Source organism: Apteryx mantelli, chromosome 2 (assembly GCF_036417845.1).
Source record: "Apteryx mantelli isolate bAptMan1 chromosome 2, bAptMan1.hap1, whole genome shotgun sequence".
Taxonomy (NCBI): domain Eukaryota; kingdom Metazoa; phylum Chordata; class Aves; order Apterygiformes; family Apterygidae; genus Apteryx; species Apteryx mantelli.
In genome coordinates this window covers 96,813,913-96,830,250 of record NC_089979.1, presented here as the reverse complement: position 1 = coordinate 96,830,250, position 16,338 = coordinate 96,813,913, and positions in this window count along the sequence as shown.

The following is a 16,338-nucleotide window of genomic DNA, read 5'->3' as shown; positions in this document are numbered from 1 at the left end:
GATATCTTCACTGTGGTCAAATTGCACATGTGTGTCTTATTTTCCATAGTATATTTTGTTCGGTGATTACAGGAACTGCATGGAACATTCTATACAAAATAGCTAAATCCGACATGAATTTAATGAACACAAATCTAACACAATTAATTTTAAAGTTATTATAATAATTCTGAAACACTATCCTCCCACTAGAATTTGCTTTTCTAAGATTAAACTGTGTATACACTGTGATGTTCTCCACTGTTGAAAACAAATTTTCCCTATTCAAGACCTCATTTATGAAAGAGACCAGTAAGACCTAACAAGGCAGTAAAGATCCTTCTCCATTTCAATTCAGAAAGGAAGATATTCCCTGGTGTAAGAGATGAAAAAAAATATTCACTTGTGAACTGTAATGAATATTGTTTGATTTACTTTTTGCTTTTTTGGAATATACTTTTATATGTGTCAAAAAACAAATAAGGGTTAATGGCATTTAGATTAGAGAGCTTCAAGAATAAGAAAGTTTTTCTCTTTTACAAAAAGATATACTGGCTGTTATTTCATCAAATCAGTATAAATGATCTGGTTTCTATCAGAAGATTATCATTGTGTGCTCTCTGAGTTTATGGGACAACCAAGTAAATTTATTGAACTCAAATAACCTAATAACTCTAGAATACTAACTTTCCAGCTGGAATTTGTTAATTAATATCAGCTTCAATATCAGTTTATTAATATCAGTTTTAATATTAGCTTGTGAATATGCTGTGATACACTCTTCAAATTAAAAAAAAATGAAAAACACATTTTCCTTATTCAATGTCACATTTTTAAGAGAGATCTGAGAGACTTAATGAGGTAGTGAAATGGTTCTTGATGTCCGAGAGTCAGTTTTTTGCTTCCTTCCAGTTACATGATAGAGTACTACTTCCAGGAGGCCAGGACATAGCGATATGCAACTTTCTACATGATCCTGCAGCAATTTAAGAGACTTTTATTTTCAACAGACAAATTAATTTTATAGTCTTTACTTCATATCCATATTGGAATAAAAGCTCTTTTAAACTCCTAAATATTTATTTTCTCTCAGAAGTTATGTTTAACTTCACGACTAAAACAAGATCTCCTAAGTGTAGTTGAAAACTGGGAATCTATGACAACAGTACGCTGTCCGAGTGTACTAGAGAAGTGTGATATATTAAACCTGACAGGATGATGTTCATTATTCTTTGAAATGTAGTCAGGACACTGGTAATTCCAAGAGGCATTACATTAAAATGAAAAGCCCCTTATGGCAAATGAAGGTGGTTTTTTGTTTCCTGTCATCATCCGTTTGTAACTGCCAATAGCCGCTAGTTAAATCAATGCACCTGATAAATATTGCTTGACTGAGGAAATCTAGAGAATCATCATTTCTTAGAACTGGGTATTTATCTTGTTCTCTTGTTGCATTTATTTTTCAGCAGTACTGCACTCTGAAAACCTGCTCATACCGTTTGGCTTTTCAACAATTAACATCGGCCTAAGGGCAAATTGAGAGAGAGATGGTTTCAGACCAGAGCTTAAACTACAGCTGTTGCTTTACTGCTTTTCCTTGCAGAGGAAGAGGTTTGTGGACAGCATTTCATAATTCCTGATCTCTTTATTCACCATCTACCTCTCTCAGCTGTAAGGTAAAATTTGGGAGACTTTGGAACAGCATTCTTCAAAAGTGTCCATTTACTTTGCTTCATTTTTTACATATCATATCCTATGACCCTTGCATCTGTGCGAGACAAGATCACTAACCACTTACAAAGTTTTGGCACATCCATTGAAATGAGTTTGTGCTAAAAGAAAACTTTAACATATGTTTTCTATAATAACAGCTTCTGTCAGAGTTTAAAAACACTGATATGCATTTTGTGTATTTGCGCAAGGTTCTCAAGCTACTAAAATGTTTCCTTCCGTGACATGCAAAAATTTCTACAAGATACCAACTCTTCGTTATTACAGTTTGCCGTTGTAAGCTCAAACTTTCATCAGCGCCAGTAAGAAGCTGTTTAGGTTAACAACATAAAGACCACCTTTATAGTGATTTATTGAGGACATATTTGCCAGATAGGCAAAGCAGCAAAGAAAGCAGTTTGGATGCTATTCTAAAGCTTACGGATTTCTTCTACACCAGAAGTTTCCTATTTGACCTTGGACAAGCTGCTCTGAATACTAGCTCTCCATCTTTAAAATGAGTTAACAGTTGCACCCTGTGATGCAGTAGTATTGTGAAGATACAGATATTAAAGAAGATGAGGTGCAGCACAAGCAGCTTTGAGAGCTGTGAGGAGAATACTAAAAATGTAACACCTAACAGGTAATAACTTGCCCTGTCAAGGGCAAGTTATTTCAAAAGTATGGCATTTGGCAAAAGAACATGCACAACATATTTGTCAGATCTGCAAAGCAGCCTGCAAAATACTTAAATGCATGCAGAACTTTAAGCATGTAAACTGAACTCACTTCTACTAGCTATGCTATGTCTACAAAAAACATATATGCCATTTGACGGAAGTCACAAGGTTGCCCTTTGCTTTAATCCAGCTACACCAGACTGAAGACAGCTACTATTTTTACTAAAGGACCAAGACCAAGTCTTTCAGCAAAGGCAAAATGGTTCTCCTGAAAACAGACAGCAGGAAAAAGTAGTGTGAAGAAGAACATACTGCTGTCTAGCACCACACAGGGATGTGGGAGGAAGGCTGCTACAGAAACTGCTCAGCCTCCACATTCAACCCTGCATGTCACAGACATGTTATATAAATGTGAATATAACAAAATACAGGTGCCAGGAGCAGACAGCGTCATGCACAAGGGCCATGAAAAGAGCTACTGAAAAACCTTACCACACTTAAGAATAAGAAAACACTGATGTATATTTTCAGAAATAACAAATGCTAACAGCATCTATGTATACAAATGCTCCCATTCCATTTTCATATCATCTTTTGATATAATTTAGCAAAGTCTCACACTTTTGTCATTACTGTATTTCAGTGGGCTTTATCTTAATAATGGCCATCATCAGGAATACTATTTCATTATCACTGCCATAAATATAAACCTACAATCTTTGTAGTAAGATTTAAGATCTGGCTTAAATACAAACAGTGCAACTTACATTCCTCCACTGATCCACCTAAACCTGTGAGAACTGAAAGCCAATTCAGTGTCTCAACAGTCAGTTTTAGCGGAGATGCCTTTAAAACCTAGCCCTAACTGACTGGCATTCACTTCCTTGTTCACATCCTCACTTTCAGTCAGGAATAGCTTGTTCCCATGTTTGACAATATATATTTCACATTTGGTAATTATTCTTCATCATATTATCATAATGTACCATGTCCTAAGGGCAAAAACCCTTTGAGATTCAGCTCTCTTGGCCTCTCCCATTAACACAGGCCTACTGGTTGTTTTACGTGATTGAGGATTAACTCACAGAAATACAAATAACATAAATTTAGGCCACTGGCTTTTTAATCTCCCCTTGACTCCCCAGCTAGAGAAATGACAATATTCTAATCTGTTTTCCATTACAGTTAAGGCTCTCATTTAGTTTATGGTTTTATAATTGGAGCACCACACCTCAAGAAAAATCACAGGTCCTTTCCACTTCATGGGCAAATCAGAGCAATTCTGTATATAACAGAAGAGGCCATAGGCCGCAGCAGAAAAGATATTTATACAGAACAAAAGGAGACACAGTTCATAAAGAGAAATCATTTCCAAGGTGATGAAAAGCCTATCTACACACCACAATTCAGCGCAACGTCGGAGAACACTGTGCAAGCTTCAAATCAGTTGTATCTGGTGCAATGAAGAAAACACTGACCTGCAAGCACAACAGAAGAATTAGCATGGCTCCCTGTGCAAGCTAGTTAGTCCTACCGAGAGGGTCTGCAGCCAGTTCATTTGCAACCAGCAGTGCCGTGCCATGCCCCACGTGACATGATTTAAACATGCTCATCAGAACAAAAAATAGTTCGGGATCTGCAACAAAGCTTCCCTGAGACTGTATCTTTCCAAGAAGGTCTTTCCAAGAAGATCCAGGAGGTCCCAAGAAAGAAAGTGATTCTTGTTTTTTCCAAAGTCCAGAAGAACCAGGGGAGAGAAACTTATAGCAGCAACACACAGATAACTGGCACTTACCTAAAAAGCAGTGAGGACAGGACTGAACTATTAGCATTACTGTAGTAATCCTAGTAGTTAGGATTACTGTAAGTGGCAAAACTCACCATTCATCAGCATGGGAAAAGCAGGCATGGAAACAGCAAAGAGCACAGTGAAATAAGGTTAAAGGACTTCCAATTTTCCAGGATGCCCAGAGCTCCTGGACTCCATGGAGGCCAGGACCACAGAGATGCTGCAAAGTTATATTCAAACCAACTGTACTGAGTCTGCCAACAGCAGTATTATTGTATTGGCATCTCTAGGGGGACTTCTGACCTGCATTTTCTCAAGCAGCCGTGCTTTTTCCAAGCTTCTGGTGTATACTCCAAGCTGGTGTTTAGTGAGGCAGATCCTATTGTCACTGACAGATGAGCCTGCCTCTCTCAGGGAACACAGAGAGGCACGTCTTTATTGAAATAAGCCAGCCTCTGCTATCACAAGGTTACTCCATGAGTCAGAACACGGTCCTGGTGAGAAGAATGATGATGGGATTTGTACTAATGGGTCTCTTCTAACTCTATAAACCAGGATATGAGCTGCATGAAATGCCAGCTAATTGCTGTTTACTGTCAGACACATTCCCACATCTAACAACCAAACAACATCCAAAGCACCATATGTCACTTCTACATCCCCACCAGCCCCGTATTTTAAGTTAAAAAGAGCTGTCTTTCCTTATCTAACCTTAGGTTATGGAGAAAGTGGTTCCATTTTTTCCTTTTGGTTCTCAGTACTTCCAGTTTAGGTATTTACTTGTATGATCTATAAAAATAATTATGAGATGCTGTTGCAGGAAAGCATACTTTTGTTTGCTTCCGCAGAAACAGTTAGAAACAACTCCAGTTTGACTACAAAGCTGTTGACTAGCAATCAAAGAACTACGTTGCGAGATGAGTATGACTGCTGCAAGGGCAGTATATTTTTTACAACAATTACATAGGAAACCTACTACCGGCCATACAAATAATACAGGAGGGACTGCACAAAGCATGGCGAATGTTTAAAGGGGAAAAGGGGTGCATTAAGCTACTGCACTATACATAGCCTCTTGGGAAAATGGGAGAACACTCTTGGGAGAACATCCTTCAAGAAGCCTATTTCTGAGCTGCGTTCAACACTTTTCTATTGACAAGTTGTTTTAATTTTTTTTCTTATTTTTCCAGAGGAAAAAAGTTTCAGCTTTTCAAATGTAAATTTAACTAGCTACCAAGAAAGCTTCACTTTGAAATTATGTCACAGATGGGAGGGGAAAAAAAATAATAATAATAAAGTTTGTAATTCTTCCCCTCACATAAGCTTTCTTTCCTTATTTGACATAACATAATAAGAGAAGAAATGGATATTTTTATTGAGTTGTTTTTTATAGTTATTCTGCAACTTCCTCAAACTGCAAGAGGCTCTGAAATTGCAGAGTAGTAAAAGGAAAAAAAAGGAAGAGACTAAATCACAGATATTATAGATTTCATTGCAAGAGGAAAGATAAGAATGAGAAAAGGACGTGTTAGGCCTGCATAATTTTGATGTTGCCATTTCATCGTCATCTATACCATTTTCGACAAATGGAAAAAAAGATAAAGATAAAAGCTGCTCTATTTATTTCATGTTAGAAGTAAAAATGTTGAAGTTGTTTCTATTTTGGCGAAATTGTTCCGCCATTTTTCTCCACAATCTACTAGCGTGCTAGCTGGCTTCATCAAATGCACGAAAGACCTAGAAAGAGAAGAGGTTTGACCAGGTTCTCTCAAGTAGAGTCAAACACCTCCAAAGACTATTTGTGCCAGTAACATGAGCAACACTGACTATTTAAGCCAAGCGGTTGCAAAGCAGCTTGTAGAACCCTGAAATCTTCCCGCCAACCACTCCTATAAAACAGTGCTTAACTCAGTTTTATTAAAAAGGAACTAAAACTTAGAGGTTATATATCCCATTGAAACAGCTCAGACTACAGTTTTTGCCAGACAGCCTCTGATGCCTGAATTTACCACTGAACCAAAATGTATTTAAAAGTGAAACAAACTCCAGGTTTATTATTTGTTGTCACTATAAAACACACTTTGTTTCATAGAAGCTGAACTTCTTTCATTCTTTGCAAAAGATCTGCAATTGCCAAACTTCACTACTGCTTCACAGACAAAGTAGTTTATTTTACAAACTTATTTATAAAAAGAATCTGTAGGCATGGTAACACACATTTATATAAATAATATTCACATTGATCTATTTGATTTAAACAAAAACAAGGCAACTTGTTTCTGTTTAGAGCAGAAACCACTGCAGTTTTGGGGAGCAGGGGGCAGACAGTTAAAATAAAACCTAAGTCAGCAATGGTTAATACTGAATATCTGGGCCACAAAGTCTTAAAGCAGACAGGACAAAAGTGCATACTGAAGATGTGGAAAGTTCAGATATGAATGCAGCTTCTGAATTCATGGAACACTATAGTATCCGTAGAGTTTATTTCAGAAGGATAGGATGTTTTCTGTAATTCATAAAAAGCCTAATTAATGCAATCGTCTTGTGCAACTAGTGATACTTTAGAAATGATTCTCTCTGGATGAGACCTCCTACAGCCTTATAAAATCCAGGAAGGAGAAAACTTTTCTGGTCAACACTAGCTTACCTTTCTATAAGATTGCATAAAAAAATGTGATGTAATAAATGGCTGCACCATTGTTTAGAACTTATGTGGAATTTCAGAATTTCTTAGTATTCTGCAAGAGCAGAATTTTATGACAGAAATCTGGGCATAGCCCCAGAACTCTGAAAGGTACATTTTGTTGTCAAAAAACAATTAATCAAATCTAAAGACAGAGATTTTCCACAGACAGTTTTAGAACTTTTTTTTTACTACTGGATTTTAACATTTGGTAAATGACAAAAGTTTTACCAGTCTTCCTTTAAGATATGAACAAAAGCTAAACAGTTCCCAAGTGTTAGGGCTGGGCACAGCCATCTCAAGTATAACTAAAAATATCCACCCTCACAATTTTTATTCATATATTGAAAAAAGCAGCACATATTTCCCTTTCTTGTTCTTTAAATGTTTTTCTCAGTACACTGACTATACCACTTCACCATACTTTTCAAAGAGCAACCGACAATTAGCTCCTCAATAATTCCAGTGAAGTAAATGTTACTGTTTCCAATCTTACAGGTGGGGAAATAGAGAAAAAGGCTGAGTGGCTTCCCTCCAGCTGTAGGTCATGTTAATGGTTTTTCAGAACCTGTGTAGCCCACACAGCCTCTTTGCTGCACTGATTGCAGGTGTATATTGTATTGTCTGAACCACGCAACCAACATGGTCCAAAATCATGGTGGAAATAAACAGAAGATAAAGCTCCACTGTAGTGGAAATGTAACATGAGCACAGAAGAGGCACCATATATATATATATTTTTTTAGAATTAACATAGGACTTGGCATTCTGGCTCAAACCTGTCATCCACCAAGTCAAATAAACTGTGTCCAGCGGTAGTCAGCACCAGATGCTTTGGAGGAAGATACAAGAAACCCCCACAGTAGAAAGATACAGGATAATCTGCCTCCCTTGAAGGTCTCATCCTAATCCCTTTAGTTATAGATTCCCTTAAAACCTGATGCAGGAGGGTTTTTATCCCTTCAAATACTCTTTTTCAGCATTACTATCATAACTCTGGATATTCCTGTTATCCATATAAATGCCCATTCCCCCTTTTAAGCTTGCAAAATTCTTGATTTCATCTTCAGCCAGAGGCAATGAGTTCGAGTTTACTTAGGTATCTTTTATTAAGTGCTTCTTTATTCTTAAGAGACAGGGAAAACTGTAGTCTCCTGATCTTTGCTCTTTCCATCACCTTTTTTTTTTTAAATTTTTTTTTTTAAACCACATACTTCATTACCACCACTTTTCTCTGACTCCTCAGGTAAACAATCATTTTAACAGCTCTACATAGCTGATATTTTTATGTCACTAGCCATTTCTCCCTACTTTTATCTGAACCCTGTCCAACTCTGCAATATTTTTTCCAAAATGGACTGCCCATTAATATCCAATAAGTTTTATATTACACTGCACTGCTGGCTTATATAATGACTGTGTAGGCAATTACTTTGAAATTATCTATATTGTTTCAGAAAGGATCTTAATTTCATGTAGTACTTCACAGTTACCTAGTTTGACTGAGGTCACGTGAAATTCCCTAAGGCTTCTCTGCACTTGATTCACAAGTAATCTACAAAGAGGTTATTTACAATTAACTTGGTGTTACTGCCTTATTTCTCCTCCCTCTTTCCAGGTAACTAAGAAATACATTAAACAGCAACAGACCTAGTACAGAAACATGTGGCTATTAACCTTTTGCCATGATGAAAATGGACCATTTGTTCCTGCTTTGTCTCCTGCCTCTCAGCTACTTTTTGATCCATGATATTACACTGCCTCACAGCTACCTCATTTCTTTTAGCAGAGATATTATCAATCCCCAGCCTCTGAAAAACTGTGCATTGCTACCCACAGAATCACACAATAGCTTACAAATCATAACATATTAAGAAATAACAGTAATTGTGTTTCTCCTGGTGTCTGATTTCTGAGCTAGGCTGATTCATGAGTTCCTGTATTTATTTATTTTTTAGAAACTTTTTAAACAAAAAATTGAATTGAATTCTCATTCCATTTCTTGACTTCCATAAGGGGGAACTAAAAAAAAAAAAAAAAAAGTAACATGGGACTTAAGAGAAAACCCTGAGAGCTGACAATGCTGAGTAGTCTCCCACCTAAGATCCTATCAGAAGCATTTTGAAAGACAGACTGAACATCCCCTCTATCCATTTGCTGACATGATCAAAGAATTTAAGACATTAGTGGGCCAAAGTTTTCTCTGAGGAACTATATGGTTAGCTGTAAATTATTAAAATAGAAAAAGGAGTTGGAAGATAATGTTATTACAGCCAGTTTTTCCAAGTACCCAATAAGGTTTACCACCATGTAATCCCACAGAGCTCCTCTAGAACCTTTTTAAAATATATGGTCAACATTACCTCCAATCACCAGGCCGGTTAGTCAATTTTAAACCAAACTGTTGGTTTTGTTAGCAATTCAGCCAATTCATACTTAAAACTTCTTCAAAACTCTTAGATATGTACCATTTGGGCATGGTGACTTCTCTTGAAATTATCACTGGTTTACTGAACCTTTTACAAAAGTAAAAATTTCAAAACCAGCCTGTACAGTTATATAACAATGAACTGCTGAGAGAAAAATAAGTGTAGAAGTTTAATCAAATATTCTATCTGCAAAGACACATGACAATTGTATAGAATAGGCTTTCTGGAGGGACTTTAATGGTGAACTTCAAATATGAAGGAAAGACAAAGGAGGAGCAGAGAAAAAAAAATGGCAAGGCATTCAGGGGCAAAAATCCTAACTAGTAACTGCAAAAGCCATACTTATTGCTCCCCCCCCTTTTTTTTCAAACTGTTTCACAAATTTTATTTCATTTCCTCCACCTATTAAATCTACCCTGTTGGAGAAAAAGAGAGGTATCATACCGGCATAATATCATGCTATCAGACCTAGATTAAATAAGCAGTTTTATAACATAGCTTAGAAAAACTATGCAGTTTTTGAAAAGACTCATATGAGTTTACATTTTAAAATGTAAACTGCGAGGACTTCACTCCTCCTCAGTTGCCACTCTCCTACTTCTTTGAACCATGTTCAGTTGTGGATCTGACAGAACTTGGAAAAAAATTAAGTCCCTATAAGAAAATAATATACCTGAGAGTTGAAAAATCCTATAAGATCAGAGGGTATGCAAGACTTGAGCTGGTCTGCATAATTGTATTGCCTACCTTACCTAAGAACAGAGCTGTAAATGTTCTACACAGACATTGCTAGCAACCAGCAAGACAAACAGATGAAAAGTAGGCTAGAATTTAAAGGAAGAAAAAATAAAACAAAAATAAACCCTCTCAGACAGAGTATGTGATGTGGGAAGGAAACACGGTTCCTCTCCCAAATCACTAATGCAAATATTGGCAAAAAGTCAGAAAACATATCTTGCTTGTTTCACTTGATATATAAAAAACCTTTTGTGTGACTAAATACAAAGTTAAAGCTTTATCTTGTGTCACCGTACTTGTTCAACCATGTGTTTGACCTGTGGGTTTCAGTAACTCAAAGTTTCAGCAACTCAAAGTTTCAGCTCACAGTATTTGAAAAGCTGAGGTTTTAAAAACAAGAAAAACAATTCTATTCTTTTATGAGCTTTTACATGGCAGACTACATAAGTTGTACTTACAAAAGCTCACAGATTCCCCCCCCCAAAAAAAAAAATAATAATAATTCTGCAGTTTCAGACTTCCACTCCGACCTAAAACTTTCCCAGAACTGACAATTCCAAATGCAAAAACTGTAAAGCCAGGAAACATTAACACACAGGCCAAATCCAGACATCTTTGCAACTCTCCTGAATTTAGACTGTATGTTTTGATATTGTTAAATGGTCTGACAAGGTCACCACATGATGCTATATATGCTGCTGCTGCACCTTTTTGGGAATGAATTGCTTAGCTCTCCTGCATCTGAAAAGCACAGCACATGGGAAATATTGGTTTACATATAATTTTGAAGCAAAAGCTGGTTTCGAATAAACCCTGTAATTGCAAGAAGATATGAATTTACTCACAACTGCCAGACAGCACTTAGAATTTCCCGATATTTTTGGCACAATAGTTATATTACAGTGCCATCCACTGATTCTCCCCTGCAAGTTCATGCACTGACACAGCTGGTGTTTTACATTGAATTGGCTTAATTCCCACTGAAGGGCCAGCCATTCCCAGACAGATATATTCCCAATTCATTTCCTCCTGCAATGATAACTGTGAAATTTACCCAGCTCACAAAGGAAGAGAAATAATTTCTCTAATAGCCTTAATGGGTTTTTAGATACCTTGGCTAGCAGCCAAGTGAGACTTAGATGGGGCTGCACAGGCTTAGTGAATGCAAAGCTTACTTTCACATGTGTGTGTGCCTGTACCTTGTGTGTACGGTTTTATTGTCAGATATGTTTCAGAAAAAAAAAAGTGTTAATTGAACCCCATCAGCAGTGACACGCCCACCAATAGTGTTCCCTCACTACATCAAGGGATATGAATGAAGGTTAATTGTGCTTCAAAGAAAAGGCAAATCACAAGTCTGTTGTAGGATTAGGTTTTCCTTTAATTAAGATTGTTAAAATAAACAGCAAGAGAGCTGTTATGGGCTTTTTCATGTATACTTTAGTTCCAGTTTCTCTACTGAAATATGAGACTATCATGTTATTACAAAAGAAGATCAAAGAAAAGAATACACTAGAAAAGCCTGAAAAGCTTTCAGAAAAAATTTTTTTCAAGCTTTATTTAAGTAAAATTCCCTAAAATAGTCCACCAAATAAATGTTTTGGCTATTTCAATTGCAAAGAGGCCAGTAATAAACTTTCACAATTAGAATTTCACAGTATGTGCCTTACTCACACTCTCCTGCAAACAGAAAGGAAAGCAAGTAAAAACAGATTTTGGAAGAACTAATTTTGACAATCCAGGGGCTGCTATAATCTACCACAGTATAATACATTCACATACTCTTTATTATATAGGTGTTCATATATTCATATACACAGTACCTCAACTGGCACATAACATGTCCACACAGGAGAAGCTACATACGCAACAGCATAACTCAGCTGCAGAGACTTCACAGTGCTTTAAAAATCCTATAGAGGATGATCTTTTATTTTTATTTTGTGTGTGGGTGTGACAAATCCCATGCTTAAAAAAGGCCGACCGAGTCACAGGGAGCTTCAGAGAAGGTTAAGAAGAACGGAGCCTAAGAACAGTACAAGGGTGGTCCAGCCAGTTAGATTATTTAGCGGCAGTCCTGCACCACACATGCATACATGTTCTAGTGGACAATAAAGGGTCACAGAGCACAACATTACATATTCTACAATGCCAATAACATGCACAGCGTGGACAGAGCTTTAAAAACAGTCTTCTGTGGCAGACTGTCACTGCTTGGAGATGGTTTTAAAACTTGCTTAGTTGCAACAGAGTGTTTAGAAGCTGACCCACACGTGGCAGGCTGAAGAAAAGGCCAAACTTAATGGATCTCCCCAGACTATATGCCATAAATATCTGCCCTGGCCATGCAGAAGGTCAGGGAAGAAAGTCATTTGAAGGACTGTGATTTCCTCCAACAAGTGCACATTCTACTTGACTCTCAGTCCCCTCCATCCCTTCATCTTCAGCCCCTTTCCGGTTCTGCTGTTGACTAACATCCCTTCCATACACCCTCATGGTTCCTCTTCCTACCTACACTGGTAGCAGGGCAACAGCTGTGTTGCCTCCATACCCTGAGCTAGTTGCCTTCCCACGCAGAAGCCTTTAGCAGTCAGCCAAACAGTGAGCCAGGAGCCATCAGTCAGGCGCTGGGGAATTGCAGGGCTTCATAAGCACAGTCCACTACAGTGCAACTATTGCTGAACAGCGGCAAGTACAGTGGCAGGACAAACTCCCCCTAAAGCAAACAGAGTAATATCATTTCTTTGCACCTGCTTGCACTGTTCTTTCCTCATCTTCTTTGCCCTTGTGGAGAAGGAGGAAGACAAGCACTATCAGAGTGATGGAGTTGCATTTTCAGAAATAAATCCTATTCCTCTGTGGTAGCAACAACTCTTGCAAACCATTCCGGACTGCTAGGCTGTAATCCAAGTGGAACTGGAGAGAATAAAATTTACATAGATACACCCAATTTCCAAGATTAATTAGGCTACAAACTTAAAACACCATCAAGAACAACACAACATTTAAAGAACATACCCAAGTAGCTCTTCAGCCAAAGCACTACAAATCGCTGCACTCTGATGATCCATACCTTTGGATATAGTTGGGGAAATCTACATATCTAGCTATTACCATTATGTGACGGGATTTAGCACACTGATACTGAGGCACTTATGTTTTCATAGTGCCTAAATAGGGTTTTAATAAATGCCATACTCTGTTAGTTTATAAAAGCCTTGGGAAAAGAAAGGGGAGGGAGGGAAGGGAGGAAAAGCTGCAACTGGGAAGTTTTCCTGAGGAAGCTGGGTGCTGGTTAACCTAACACAGTAAAAGACTCACCACCTGGGGTTTCACATCAGTTCTGTGATACGTGACAGCAGGTCCTGACTATACCAAAAGTCATCAACATAAATCCAGTGAAGTGTTAGACTCGAATTTATAACCTTTGCAAGGAGAAGGGAGAAGGAAATCTTGTTTAACAAAGACAAGGGTCATGAAGACTAAGGTTGTGGTTCCAAACCCTGAGACACTGCCTTTTTCAGCGTTCCTTTCAATATTGCCAGAATAGGCTGTTTTTGTACCTCATATCTGCAGCCACCTTAATTGTTAAGTCTCAAAATAAGTGATTTTGTATTAAAAAAAAAAAAAAAAGTGCACTGGAAACATGAAATAATTTTGTCCTCTCAGAAAGGAACAAAAGTCCAAATTCACCAGTTTTACTTTACACAAAAATTCTTTCCAGGACCTCCAGCCTCAGCATAGCAAAGATTAAATGCTGGTTTAAGCTAAACACTCTTGAGACAGGTACTTAAAGCTGTTTGAACATTTCTGCTTTATCCAAGAGCTACAGTACTAAAAAGAATTCTCTTCCTCAAAGACCAGTGAAGTCTGACAGAGATAATATAAAAAATTTGGTGGATTTTAGCACTCATGAGAGTTGGGGGTTGAGCATATACCCTACAAGCAAGCCTTATCAATATACATATCTCCAGAGGTGTAATAGCCATGTGTCCACAGTAATTTTTTTTTTATCTATTTATTATTTAATATCATCTCCAGCATGTGGAACCCCACATTCTGCTTTCCTAGCTCTTCCCAATGTCCATTAATGTCTTTTGTTATAGCTTCTGCAGCATGTATATATCAATTGACCAAAATATTACTATCATCTTTTAGGGTCCAGAAGATGCAAAATAACTTTAGGATAGCCACTAAGTGCTGGAGATATCTTACAGTGTATAAGCTGACAAACCTGTACAAGAAATGGCTGTGCTAGGAACTTAATATGCCACATTTTGGTCTATCATCTTTAATCACCTAGCCAATACTGCTCATTGTTTAGAACTTCCACAAAGATCAAAGGTCCAATCCCACTTTCATCTGGTTCCTGTGAGTACATCTAGACCATCATCTGAGAAGCGCTTTCTCTTCCAGTCCAGGTTTACCATCTACCTAGGTAGCAACCTCAGACATGAAGCCTTAGGCAAAGCAGAAAGCCATCCCCTAAAACACACAGAAACCTATTCCCATAAGAACTCTGGAAAGCTTTATATGGTTAGCAAGCTGCCAGTCAAGGTATTCCTCAGCAGTTTGCAAAGCCCCGGTGGAGAGAGTGCAGAACACATCATGTCACAATTATTTCTGTGGCCATCCACCAAAAAGCTGTATAAATTTAATCAACAAAACTTTTGGGTTTTGGCTTCAATGAAAACAAAACCCCATTCATAACTTCTCTGAATGTGTGGGACTTTTTTTGTTCATTGTCAGAAAGACCACTGCTCTCCCAAATAAGTCATGTTCCAGTTAGGTATTCTTATCTGAATTCCCCATGTAGCACTGTTGGTTTTGTTCTACTTGGATAAAATGCAGTTCTAAGCTTTATCTAAATGGATCAAAACCTTCTCTTCCAAAGGGATAATGGAGAAACCAAAGCCCACATCTTCAGTGATTCTGATGTATGCATTCATCTCCACATTACATAGGCAGGATTATATATTTTGTCAGTATGCATTTCACCTTCTCAAGTCAGTCTCTCTCTAAGGTAACTATTCTTCTTTACAGACTACATTACACTCATTCAGCTATTTGGAAGTGGACAAGTGCTGACCTGCAATATCATGTTCTCCAGCCACTCCTAGTTCATATCTTTAACAGTTGTTCTGAAGTCCTCTCCAAGGAAAACTTTAGACTTTTCCCATTTTGCACCTGTTTCAGTTATCAGTCTTCTATTAGAATCTCTAGCTACATTATTTCTCCTTGAATCTAAAATTTCAAAGTCATTTTTATTTAAGTTTAAAGGAAATTTGAAAAAAACTGAGCATTCCAGACAAGTTGTTTTCATAGCAAAACCTTTTGCCCCTATGAAGATTATGGCTTAGAAGTATATTCCAGATTCCTGTTGGATACTCACCAATTTTCATATCTTGTGTCAAAAAGATGAGAAGCAGAGATTTTGTGTATTTAAAGGCCAGAAGGGATAATTCAGTCAAACAGAAAGTATTACTTTTTACTCAGGTGTGCCCTACACAGCTAAAAGTTTGCATTTGTCTAAAAGGTATCTTTCAAAAGTCTTGATTTGAAGACACATAAGAAGGAGAATGCATCACTCAGCAAGTTAGTTGTTTGACTTTTAAAAACATGTGCCATATTTCTCAGCTGAACTTGCCTGGCTTCAGTTCTATTATTTGTTTGCACTGATGAGAAGACTGCATATAGCACTCCAGCATCAGTATTGCCGACACTACATACACACTGCTTTTTAATTGGCATCTTGAAGTTCTCAGAGCATTCAGTCCCCAGTTTCCTCGGTGTTACTTTTCTCTTACCAAACCTTACCAGACAGTGTAATATTGGTCACCATTTTCGCTGCTGTCAACAATTTTACTATTTTCACTAGATTCAGACAGCTAGAATAAAGCATTCTAGGTGAAAGGCTGTCATCTGCATTTCTAATCTCTCAGTTTTCAGCAAACATTTGACTCAATTCACTGGCCATCACTTTTCAACTTTTCAGGCTTTTTGCTTTAGGAGTCCAGGTTCTTCTTCCCCACGGAGGTTGTTAGGCCCTGTATAGTAAGATATATCATTTCCAAATTACTTTTTTTGTTGTTGTTGTTTTTTAATACTGTACCAAGGGCTTTTCTGATAGGCACTCAGAAGCTGAAAACAAAGGAACATCAAAAACCAGCTCTAGAACATTGGCACCTACAGAGCAGATTTCAAACACAGCACTGAAAACAAAGCTCTGCTGTGCCAAGCATGGCAGAGGAATGACTGCAGTGTATTGAGGAACTCTGACCCCTCTTTAAGAGGGTTGGTGAAAAGAGCCACTCACTGTTCGCAGAGCAA